This window comes from Leopardus geoffroyi, chromosome C2 (assembly GCF_018350155.1).
Source record: "Leopardus geoffroyi isolate Oge1 chromosome C2, O.geoffroyi_Oge1_pat1.0, whole genome shotgun sequence".
NCBI lineage: Eukaryota > Metazoa > Chordata > Mammalia > Carnivora > Felidae > Leopardus > Leopardus geoffroyi.
Genome location: NC_059333.1, coordinates 10,929,601 through 10,940,010, shown reverse-complemented (window position 1 = coordinate 10,940,010; position 10,410 = coordinate 10,929,601).

The window sequence follows — 10,410 nt, the reverse complement described above, 5'->3', positions numbered from 1 at the left end:
TTTGAGTTTGTTTCCAAGATTAAAAAATCGAGATCTCTCCTACTAAACACTGAGATGTCTGGCTTCCTCTATACAACTCAATAGATCTTAGAAACTTTATGCTCGCCTTTGGCAGGGCGACAAGTGACAGGAGCGTCATTTTGCACAAAAATACACTCTAGAGAATTTGCCACATGCCCTACCATTGCACAATCAGCAGGACCCACTGACTCTGCCTGTCTGTAGGGATTGCGTCTGTCGCCCCTGTTCTAGGCCTTTCCCTTCCGGGATAAAGCCCCCTCACCTGGCCGTTCCTTCCCTTTGCATTCCTGGGAACTCAGGTCCTCACTTGCTTTGGCCTTGCTAATTTGTTGTGTGGCAGGTGCCAAGTTGGAGACGGAGGTTTTGCTTATCCTTTTAGAGCAGCGCTTCCTAATTTTTCAGGAATCTTCTCGGGAATCTATGGCTTTCCTCCCATCCTTCCAAATGCACGCATGTGCAACACTTTGCCTACAGCTCAGGAGACTTAGGGCCCCCTGGTGTGGTAGGTTCGCGGCTGCCGTATGAGGAGCCACAGGGCAAGGACTCTCTTTCCCGTGGATCAAACTCGACTCCGTGGTACTGATTCCGTGGGTCTCCCCTGTATGCCGAGTGTGGCTGGACTGCTGGACAGCAAGACTGTCCACAAAAACAGTCATTTCAGCTGCCTCTGCTCAGGTCCTGGGAGCATCAGTCCTCATTCTTGGCATCCCGGAGTCACCTAAGGAAGATGATGTACCAGTTACAGACCCGCCAACTCAGGCCTCACAGCTGCCCTTGCCTTTCCCAGCCTTCACCTTGCTATGAAAAGAGCACAGATCCAATTAAGAAAGCTTTTCTAAAAGAAATAACAGCGTGGGTCACCCCCCCACCCCCCCCCCCCACCCCCTTTCTGTCCCGGAATAACGATATGCTGATAGGAACATGGATAAATTAATTACACTCTGGAATGCTATTCATTGCTAGGAAAGAACACTGAATCTACACATAAGGCGCTTGACATTTGAATACAAACATTGCCCTTATGAGGTTTCTTTTAAAACCCTATTGATCCAGTTTACGCAGGATTTATAGGTATAATCCTTTTAAACGCCGTGGCTTCAGAATCACAGAGGTGGCACTATGCCGAGTGCCAGAGTCAGCCAAAGAACAAGGCAACTGCGGGAATGAGATTAGCATCTCTTCAGTTCCTTGTATGTCTGATACTATTTTGCCGTTCCTCCAATTCCTGATTACACAGAAGCCCCGTTGTGGCCCACGTCCCTGAAAAGCAAGGACACCGGCAAGCCTGAACCGAGAACCAGCGCAGGCAGCCTTTCTGGGAATGTGTGCGAAGGTCACTTTTTAGAGATGGGACTGTCCACAGCCATTGTCGTGATTTCGGTGCTATTGCAACCAGGACCTTCTGCCTGGAAGTCCGGATTAATGCCGGAGGCCGTGAGCGGGGATTGAAGCGACAGGCGAAGAAATCAGAGGTGGTATCTATCTGGCATGACCCGGAGGAGGAGAGGAAATGTATTCAGAGGGAATCTTTAGAAAAGCAAATTCCAGGGGCGCCTCTGTGGCTCCGTCGGCTAAGCGGCCGACTTCCGCTCAGATCACGATCTCACGGTTCCCGAGTTCGAGCCCCGCGTCGGGCTCTGCGCTGACAGCGCGGAGCTTGCTTGGGATTCTCTCTCTCCCTCTCTCTGCCCCTCCCCCACTTGCACTCTCTCTCTCTCTCTCTCTCTCTCGAAATAAATAAACTTAAAAAAAAAAAGCAAATTCCAAAATACCTTCAACTGTGAAATATGTAAACAGTGAAAAGATTTTGATGACAACCTTGATCTTCGAATCCTTATTCTAAGGAATATCTAGTCTGAACTCAGACTCCCTCCCTTACCATTTGTCTCAATAAATGAATCTTCTCTTTTGATAACTGCTCAGTTTATTTATTTATTTATTTATTTGTCATGCTTATCTGCTTTTGAGAGAGAGAGAGAGAGAGAGAGAGTTGGGGAGGGGCAGAGAGAGAGGGAGACGCAGAATCCGAAGCAGGCTCCAGGCTCGGAGCTGTCAGCACCGAGCCTGACGTGGGGCTCGAACTTGTGAACCTCGAGATCGTGACCTGAGCCAAAGTCAGAAGCTCGACCCACCGAGTCACCCAGGCGCCCCAGATGACTGGTCAGTTTAATTCAGTATTTGCCGAGCTCTTCCTAGATGGGCGGGGTGGAGGACCCCCAATCAAAGGTATGTCCAACTTCATCCACCTTGCAGAGTAGAGCTGAGAGGCCACCCTGTTCTCTTCACCAGCCTCCCCCTGCCCCTCCTCAGCACACACAAAGTCTTTCTGGCAGAAGTGCGGTCTCTCCCTGCTGGGGACTGCTGTGCCAACATTGCCCTTATGTTTTATTTATTTATTTATTTATTTATTCATCTATTTTGAGAGAGAGAGAGAGCATTCAAGAGTGTGCGTGCAAGTGGGGGAGGAGCAGAGAGAGGCTCGAAGGCAGGCCCTACACTGTCAGCGTGGAGTCCATGGCGGGGTTTGAGCCCACGAACCAAGAGACCATGATCTGAGCCAAAACCAAAAGTTGGACACTTAACCAACTGAGCCACCCGGGCACCCCTGTCGTTGTTGTTTTTGAGCCCAATCAGTTCCGATAGCACACGGTGTCACCTTTGACCATGGCCCTCTGTCCCCCAAAGCTCTCAGAACTATTCTTTTCTCATTTCTGAAGCACCCACCACCCCCCGCCCCCCCCCCCCACCACCACCAAAAAACCAGCACATATCACCTTTTGCCAGGAATCGAACAAGAGTTTCCAGGCTGATCTCCTAGCCCAGGAGACCCTCTTCCTCTATCCTTGAGAGGTCCATTTTACCACGCTTCCTTTTCTAGCTCATGTGACAGTGATTGACCATCACATCCGCTCTCCTTGTCAGCTGCCCCAAAGGACAAGCTCTAGCAGCTGATTTGCCTTCAGTCCCCTGCTGTAACCAGCAAGGAACGTAACAAGTGGACGGGGATCCATGGATATTTCTTGAGGAAATAGCTGGTTACTTGTCCCTGATTTGGGGGACACCCCTTTCGGGACCAGCCGTAGACCCGACTGTATCACCCGGTGGTCCTGAGCATGACAGAATCTCCGTGAACATCTGCTGAGTCAAGTCGAATTTAATGGAATGTCAGAGTGTGGAAATTTGGACTAGAAAAGCAAGTAGGAGGGATAAGTGTGAATGGCAGTATCTAAATTAAAATCTGTGTTGTGCCAGTAGATCAGACCTTTTCTACACGGATTTTGCTCGTTTGGAAATCACAAAATGCCCAAGGTATCAGAAGCACTGACCACTGGGCAAGGGAACTGTCGATAACAAATGCCACGATTATTCAGTGTTCCATCTCCCGTGGCAGCGAGTGACCTGAGACTAAAATGAGAAAGAACTTGGAGCCCTGGGTTGGGGGGGGGGGGGGTCCTGCCTCTACAGCTAACCGGCCGATCCCTAGAGCTGAGCCGAGGCACCCGAACTCTCCCTTTCTTGTTTTGCTCATTTGCGACTCAGGTGGTAAGAAGTCTTGCTCTATTTGACTTGGCTTGGTGTGCTGAGTAAAATAGCTTCTTTCAATCCCTGTGCAACAAGGCAGGGAATTTAAAATAAGAAAGATAGGGGAGGAGTGTTCTGGACAAGACGGCTCAATGACTTCATGCTTTGATCCATCGTTCAGCTCTGAGCACAGCCATGGCAGATAAGGTACAAAAATAGAAACCTAAAAAGGGACGCCTGGCTCACAGAGGCAGTGAAAAACTGCCGGAAGCCTCTGACCCACGGGGCTCTTTGGCTAAAATCAGCAGGGGGTTTAGCTCCTCTGGGCAAACCCAACAGGCAAACGCCCAAGATGCCAGACAGGCACCAAGTTACTTGAAGTCAGCAGCTGGGTGGGAGCCCTGAAAGAAAGAAATGGTGGAAAGAAACCATTGCCTGGAGACTCAGGTTCTAGAAGAATGAGGGTCTAAGAATGCGGGGTTGGAGACCCAACCCCTCCCCCCCCACCGAAACTGAGCCTGGTCACATAGTGGCCTCAAGACTGCACGGATGTCCCCAGGATCACTACGGGACAGGACCCCCAAAGTCCCCTCATCAAATCTGGTCCAGGATGACATTCCAGAGTCAGGGTGGAAGTTATGACAACACGCTGGCCAGGGAAGGGCTGGCTGGGTGAGGGGGAGGCAGATAGAAACGAAAATAAAGTACAAAAAGAAGCCCCAAAAACCCCCAAAACCCCATTCAAAAGGAGCCTAAAAATAAGAATTCTAAAACATGTGAAAACATCTATTATTAAGGACAAGTCAAAAGTCCTTAACTCATTTTATGAAGCAGGAACACTGATACTAAACCGCTTGAGGACAGGACAAAAATGGAAAATCACCCGTCAGCATCAACCCTGAAAATGATTGCAGGGAGGCTAGGTAAAAACATTAGCAAACTGAATTCAACAAGTCTTTTTTTTTTTTATTTTTTTAAATGTTTATTGATTTTTGACAGACAGAGACAGAGTGTGAGTGGGGTAGAGGCAGAGAGAGGGAGAGAGAGACACAGAATCCGAAGCAGGCTCCAGGCTCTGAGCCGTCTGCACAGAGCCCGATGCGGGGTTTGAACCCACGAACCGCGAGATCATGACCTGAGCCGAAGTCAGAGGCTTAACCGACTGAGCCACCCAGGTGCCCCCGAATTCAGCAATTCTTAAATCAACACTATATCATAACAAAGGTAGGTTCATTCCGGGAATGCCAGGTTGGTTTAACATGGTCTAATATAAGAAAATCGATGTATAGAAGTAACATATTAGTAGTATTAATATTGACATTAATATTATGATGTCATGATTAATTTAATTTAGTTTATTTTTTAAATATTTAGTTTTGAGGGGGGGAGAGACAGACAGAGAGGGGGACAGAGAATCCCAAACAGGCTCCGTGCTGACAGCAGAGAGCCCGATGTGGAGCTTGAACTCACGCACCATGAGATCGTGACCTGAGGTGAAGTTGGACACTTAACCGACTGAGCTACCCAGGTGCCCCGTGTAAAGATTAATTTTATATTACAACTTGGCTGGGCCACACGGTGCCCAGATATTTGGTCAAACATTATTCTGGGTATTGCTGTGAGTGTGTTTTGCAATGAGATTATCATTAACATCTACAGACTGAGTAAAGCAAATTATACTCCTCAATGTGGGTGGGCCTTACCCAATCAGTGGAAGACCTGATTAGAACAAAAGTCTGACTCTCAAGTAAGAGAGAATTCTCCTGCCTGAAAGCCTTTGAAATAGGACACAGGCTCTTCCTGGTTCTACAGCAGCCTACGGCCCCTCAGACTAAAATTGGGACAGCAGCTCTGTAGATTTTCTATTTGTCAGGTGATCCAATTCCTTAAAATAAATTTTTTTGTAATCTATTGGTCCTGTTTCTCTGGAGAACTTCGACCTATGCATATGTCATTAGCATTAAATTTACTTAAGTGATTAATTTTACAGGGGAAAAACCACATGAGCATTCATTTCTTTCTTTCTTTCTTTCTTTCTTTTTTTTTAATGCTTATTATTTTTTGAGAGAGAGACAGAGAGACAGAGTGCGAGCGGGGAGGGACAGAGTGAGAGGGAGACATAAAATCCGAAGCAGGTTCCAGGCTCTGAGCTGCTAGCATAGAGCCCGACGCGGGGCTGGAACCCACGAACCGTAAGATCATGACCTGAGCCGAAGTCAGAACTTAACCCACTGAGCCACCCAGGCACCCCTGAGCATTCATTGCTTTATTTAGTTAACATCTGAGTATTGAGCACGTATTATGTGCGGGCATTGTTTATTTATTTTGAGAGAGAGAGCACAGGAGCAGGGGAGGGGCAGAGAGAGAAGGAGACAGAGAATCTCAAACAGCCTCCAAGCGGCCGGCGCAGAGCCTGCCTTGGGGCTTGGACTCACGAATGTGAGATCAAGACGTGAGCTGAAATCAAGAGTCGGATGCTTAACCGACTGAGCCCCCCAGGTGACCCATGAGGGAGGTTGTAATTTTCAATAAGAGGGCGGGGGAAATCCTCACGGAAAATGTGCGATTTGAGTAAAGGTCTTAAGGCAGCAAGGAGCAAGTCATGCAGGCACCTGGGAGGAGGCAGAGGGAGCAGCCAATGCCAGGACCCCGGGATGGGACCTCACACTAGAGGAGGAAGAAATTCATCACTGTGGCAGGAGAGAGGGAACAGGAAGTGGAGGGAAGAAAAGGGAAGTCCTCGAGAGGTGGCGGAAAGGCCTTGTAGGTACTTGTAGAAGATGGGAACATTGGATGGTGTTCAACAAGGGAATGATACGCTTTGATATTCAATGTGCTCGCGGTGGTTACCGTGTTGAGAATTGGCTGAAGACACTGAAGAAGGGAGACTAGTCAGGAGGCCAAACAGTGACGGGGGTGGCTCCGACCAAGAGAGTATCACAGGAAACGGTGTAAAGGGGTCAGAGCCTGCATTAAATTCATATGTATCTTTTAGATACACATCAGCATGTTTCCTGACGTGTAATTTACATTCAATAAAATGTATCTCTTTGGGGCGCCTGGGTGGCTCCGTGAGTTAAGCGTCTGACTTTGGCTCAGGTCATGATCTCACAGTTGGTGAATTTGAATCCCGCATCGGCTCCCTGCTGTCAGCACAGAGCCCCCTCTTGATCCTCTGTACCCCCCTCTCTCTGCCTCTCCCCGCCTTGTCCTCTCTCTCTCTCAAAAATGAATAAGTAAACTTAAAAAAAAAAATGATCTCTTTGAGATATGACATGTGAGGAGTTTTGACAAATGTACAGTCACATAGTCACAATCATAATAAAGGTACGGAGTCTTTCCTTCCCCTCAAAAAATTCCAATGTGCCCCTCTGTAACTATCTGTTGTCCTAACCCTCGTTCCCAGCAACCCTTGATCTGATTTCTGTCCACAGAGTTTCACCTGTTCCAGAATCTCGCACAAATGGAATCGTACGGCATGTAGTCTTTTATATTTGGCTTCTTTCACTTGGCTTAAGGATTTGGAGATTCACATGTGTTGCTTTGGGTTCCAGTAGTCTGTTCCTTATACTGCTGGTCAGTTGTGGATGGGCCACAGTATTTTTCTGTCATTAGTTCACAGACGCTAACGTTACATTACTTTCAGGGCTACTTCAGGGTTCTTTTCTTCTCCTTCTCCTCCTCCTCCTTTTTCTTCTTCAAATTTTTATTTAAATTCTAGTTAGGGAACATAGAGTGTAATATTAGTTTCAGGAGTAGAACTTGGCGATTTCGCTCCAGGGCTCTTATAAATAAAATTGCTAAAACCACCCACTTACAGGTCTCCGTTTTCAGTTTTATCAGGTTAATACTTAAAAAATAGTTGGAGTTGCATGTTTATTTATTTTTTAATGTGTATTTATTTTTGAGAGAGAGAGAGGGGGGGACAGAGGATCCGAAGCCAGCTCTGTGCCGACCACAGAGAGCAGAGAGCCCAATGTGGGGCTCAAACTCACGAAGCACGAGATCATGACCTGAGCCAGAGTTGGATGCCCAACCCTGAGCCCCCCAGGCGCCCCAGTATGTTTAAATTTATAAACATTTTTTCAAACGGATTACACCAAGTGACACTCCTCTTGGCGGCATATGAACGTCTTGGTTGCTCCCTATCCTTGCCAACGTTGGCATGTGAAGTTTTTGATGTTGTGTATCTTTTCATATGTCGAGTGGCCATCTGTATCTCTGGATGGCAGTCTTTATCAGATAGGTATTTTGAAAATACTTTCCCCAGTGTGAGAGGTGCCCCTGCCTTTCGTTTTATTGACAGTGCCTTTAAAAAAAAAAATTATAGGGGCGCTTGGGTGGCTCAGTCGTTTAAGCGTCCGACTTCGGCTCAGGTCACGATCTCGCGGTCCATGGGTTCGAGCCCCGCATTGGGCTCTGGGCTGATGGCTCAGAGCCTGGAGCCTGTTTCAGATTCTGTGTCTCCCTCTTTCTCTGACCCTCCCCTGTTCATGCTCTCTCTCTCTCTGTCTCAAAAATAAATAAATGTTAAAAAAAAAAATTTTTTTTTAATTATAAGGGGCACCTGGGTGGCTCAGTCAGTTGAGCGTCCCACTTTGGCTCAGGTCATGATCTGGAGGTTCATGGGTTAGAGCCCCGTACTGGGCTCGCTGCTGTCAGCTCAGAGCCCTCTTCAGATCCTCTGAGCGCCCCCCCAGCCCCTCCCCTGTTTGCACCCTCTCAAAAATAAATACACATTAAAAAAAATAACAAAATTTTAAAAATTAAAAAATGATGAAATCTAAATTATTAAATTTAATTTTTCATGTTTTTTTTTATCTTAGCTAAGTGTCTAACCCGAGATTGCTATGACTTTGTTCTATGTTTTCTTTTAGAAATTTTTATAGTTTTAGATGTATAGTTGATGATCCGAGTTGAAATTTTTTTTTTTTATTTTTTTTTAACATTTATTTATTTTTGAGACAGAGAGAGACAGAGTATGAACGGGGGAGGGTCAGAGAGAGGGAGACACAGAATCCGAAACAGGCTCCAGGCTCTGAGCTGTCAGCCCAGAGCCTGACACGGGGCTCGAACTCACGGGCCGTGAGATCATGACCTGAGCCAAAGTCGGACGCTTAACCGACCGAGCCACCCAGGTGCCCCGAGTTGAAATTTTTATAAAGGGGAAAGAAGAGGTTTAAGATTATGCTTTTGCATGGCAATATCCAGTTTTTTCAGTAAGATTTGTTGAAAAGACTGACCTTCCTCCACTGAATTACTTGGGCTTAGAATACTACAACCAGATTAACTACCATTCTGGAATAAAGCAAAATAAACAGATTTTAAGAATTTCAAAGATAAAGAGAATTCACATTTACTAAAAGTGCACATTAATAATCCACAATTATACATAGTATGTCTTCTGTAACATTAATAGATGTATGTACATGCCTAATATTCATGGGGGAGATCAATAATGCACGATTATACATAGGGCTTGAAAAATACACCTTACTTTTGATTTTAAAAAAGGTATAAATTGGGGCGCCTGGGTGGCTCAGTCGGTTCAGTGTCCGACTTCGGCTCAGGTCATGATCTTGCAGTTTGTGAGTTCAAGCCCTGCATCGGGCTCTGTGCTGATGGCTTGGAGCCTGGAGCCCGCTTCGGATTCTGTGTCTTCCTCTCTCTGCCCCTTCCCCGCTCGTGCTCTGTCTCTCTCTGTCTCTCAAAGATGAATAAATGTTTAAAAAAATTTTTTTAAAGCTATAAATTAATGATAAATATATAGTCAATGAACATTTATATATCTGGAAACTAAAAATTAATTCATGTTTACTTAACACATTGGTTAAAGCAGAAAACATTGTAAAAATAAAAAGATCTCAAAGGACATAGGAAATATTACATATGAAATCCTCTGGGTTCAAAAGTGGTTCTTAGAGGTAAATTTATAGCATTAAATACATTTTTAAAAAGAAACAATGATAGAAAACAAATTTAACCCAAAAAGCAAAAGAACTGTAAGATAAACTAAAGGAAATAGAATAAATTAAATTTTCAACTAAGAACATAAATTTAAAAAAAAGAAGACAGGAAAATAGAATAGATAGACCAAATGAAAAGCCCCTCAAGAAATACAATTTGAGGGGCGCCTGGGTGGCGCAGTCGGTTAAGCGTCCGACTTCAGCCAGGTCACGATCTCGCGGTCTGGGAGTTCGAGCCCCACGTCAGGCTCTGGGCTGATGGCTCAGAGCCTGGAGCCTGTTTCCGATTCTGTGTCTCCCTCTCTCTCTGTCCCTCCTCCGTTCATGCTCTGTCTCTTTGTCCCAAAAATAAATAAACGTTGGAAAAAAAAAAAAAGAAATACAATTTGAATATTTGGATGAAATATACTTTTTTTTTTTGAGAAAAAAACCCATAAATTTCCAAAGTTAATTCACGAGTAAACAGAAGTTCAAAAGAAAGCTAGAGTCTATAAAAAGGATCACATCAGTGGCTGGATTTACTAGATTAGGCACAACCAAAGAAAAGATTAACGAATTAGAAAAGTCAGTTTAAAACACACAGAGTGACGCACAAGAGGAAAAATTATGGGAAATACAAAAAACAAGGAGCAAGAAAAAGGATCAACAGAGTGTAGCTGCAGTCCTAGAAATACAGAAGCAAGTGAATGGAGCAGAGGCAATATTGGGAGACACAGGGGATCGAGAAAGTTCTGAAACCGGTTTTTTAAAATCAACACATGGGTTTCTCAGAATTGGGCTTGGAGTTCATAGATCAGCAAGGGGAGGAAAGCCAGAATTATCCATGTGGTAATGGATTTGAGTTGGAGATGCCTCATGGTTAGCTTAATACAGGTAGAGATGGTTACGTATGCGAGTGTTT